At 38.0% G+C, this 2,714-nt stretch overlaps 1 pseudogene; it reads left to right on the forward strand.

Moving 5' to 3' along the window:
- The first annotated feature begins 589 nt into the window (after nt 1-589).
- LOC133250502 (olfactory receptor 7A10-like) lies at nt 590-1,558 on the forward strand (annotated as a pseudogene).
- Nucleotides 1,559-2,714: the final 1,156 nt, after the last annotated feature.

Below are 2,714 nucleotides of genomic sequence, written 5' to 3' on the forward strand. Positions count from 1 at the left end.
TAACATCACACTAGTTCCTTCTCTCTCTTTTTTGAGGAATTGGTTCAATTATTATCTTGTTTGCAGGCCTTACCTGAACACTCAGTACAAAATAACACCTACTCCCCTCTCATTTTTACTTGTTGTTTTTTTTTTTCATAGTATCTGTCATCTTCTGCTATATTATATTTTATATTTATTTGAATATCATCTTTAACCACCCTTGGATTGTGGAAGTTTTGTTTACGAACATTGTTCCCTATATGCGCTCGGAGCATTGTTAGTTCTTGATAAGTATTTCTGAAATTCATGAAAGGAGTTTTCATTAAAACTGTAAATTAAGAAGCCTTTGGAATTTGTTGAGAATGGGACAAAAATTTCTAGTCAGAGGTGAAATGAGGTATACCCTCAGGAGGATTTATCTCCATATAACATATTAACATCAATTCTTTGACAGCAAAGAGAAATTAAAATAGTTCAGCTATGTCAGTTAGGCCAGTTTGAGTGAAAACTACTCATGTTATTTCTTTTTTCCCTCCAATAGTCACCTCCACCACATGGAATCAGGAAATGGTACACGAAGCTCAAATTTTCTTCTTCTTCTGGGACTTTCAGGGGAATCAGAACTGCAGCCCCTCATATTTGGGCTTTTCCTCTTCATGTACCTGATCACTGTGTTTGGAAACCTGCTCATTATCTTGGCTGTCAGCTCAGACTCCCATCTCCACATCCCCATGTACTTCTTCCTCTCCAACCTGTCCTTTGTAGACATCTGTTTCACCTCAACCACCATCCCAAAGATGCTGTGGAACATCCAGACACAGAGCCAAGTTATCACCTATGAAGGCTGTATCACCCAGATGTATTTTTACATTCTGTTTGCAGGATTAGATGACTTTCTCCTGACTGTGATGGCTTATGACCGGTATGTAGCCATCTGCCACCCCCTGCACTACATGGTCATCATGAGCCCCCAGCTTTGTGGACTGCTGGTTCTGATATCCTGGATAATGAGTGTTCTGTATTCCTTGTTACACAGCTTAATGGTGCTGAGACTGTCTTTTTGTACAGATTTGGAAATCCCTCACTTTTTTTGCAAAATAAAAGAGCTGGTCCAACTTGCCTATTCCAACACCTTTCTCAATAACATGATGATGCAATTTGGAGCTGGACTTCTGGGTGGTGGTACCATGACTGGTATCCTTTACTCTTACTCCAAGATAGTGTCCTCTATATATAGAATCTCTTCAGCTCAGGGGAAGTGTAAAGCATTTTCCACTTGTGCATCTCACCTGTCAGTGGTCTCCTTATTTTATTGTACAAGTTTAGGAGTGTACCTTAGCTCTGCTGCTAGCCACAGCTCACTGTCAAGTGCTGCAGCTTCAGTGATGTACACTGTGGTCACACCCATGCTGAACCCCTTCATCTACAGTCTAAGAAGTAAAGACATAAAGAGGGCTCTGAAAAGATGTTTTGGGATGGAAACTGTATCAAGGTCATTTGTCCTTCGGCTAAAGCAATGCACATGATAGCAGGGTTAAAGCCTCAGGGCCACATATTATGCTTCTCTGATCAGATTGTGAAAATCGCATTTGCTCCTTCGGCTTATTGTCTGCTATTTCCATTTCTTTGATTTCAACTTCTTTATACAATTTCAGCAATTCGCTTCATTAACTTCTCTGTTCGGTCATCTATGCTTTATCCTTTGTCATTTTTATACTCTCCCAAATTGATTCACATCCTTAAGTGAAATATATGGAAAATCCCATATATCTCATAAGACTGGGTGCATCTCCTAAGAATAATTTCTTTGTGAAATGTTATATACAGATCAAATTTATTTCATTTTACTGAGTGAATAATCCTGAGTCCTGTTACCTTTTGGAAAAGAAAAACTACCTTGATGACTGAATCCATCCAATGACATAATTTCATAAGAGTGTAGAGTATGAAACCTCAATTTATCACTTTCTGTTCATTATTCCTTTTGCACATCACTACCATAACTTCTCTTCCCCAAATTGTACACTTTAACATATAGTGTGTTTCACAACAAGGCACTCCATTTTATTCCTACTAGGATCTTGTTCTTTACTTGGCTCAGTGTGCATATTGGTTACTAGTGTGTGCTCAGTTGCTCAGTTGTGTCTGACTTTTTGCGACCCCATGGACAGTAGCCAACCAAACTCTGTCTGTGGGATTTTTCAGGCAACAATACTGGAGTGGGTTACCATTTTCTACCTGAAGGGATCTTCTCTACCTAGGGATCTAACCTGCATTTCCTCCATCTCCTGGATTGTAGACAGATTCTTTACCTGCTGAGCCACCATTATCAGAGTCACTGGAAAACCTGATCATCAATGCATGTCTCCAATGATAGTCTATGTAAAACACCAATTTCAATAAAAAGTTTGATGTAATAAAGTCTGGAGTCAAGATGACCCTAACTAAAATGAAGCACATATTTATACCAGATTTTAACTATGTAAATTCTTTTTTCTGGTGTACAATTTACTTACTGATGTATGTAAGATCAGTGTCCATATATAAAGGCATTTATCATTGGCATGAAGGATTGTTTGGTGTAATTATATTTTATTTTGAATAATCTTTCTTTTTCTACTTGAAAAACTTACATTTTTGCCTACGATTATGATTCCTTTAATTGTTCTAAATGAAATCATCTTCCCCATTCTAAGTTGTATCATGACCACTAAAAGATGTTGAATGAGCAA

This window comes from Bos javanicus, chromosome 7 (genome assembly GCF_032452875.1).
Source record: "Bos javanicus breed banteng chromosome 7, ARS-OSU_banteng_1.0, whole genome shotgun sequence".
Lineage (NCBI taxonomy): Eukaryota > Metazoa > Chordata > Mammalia > Artiodactyla > Bovidae > Bos > Bos javanicus.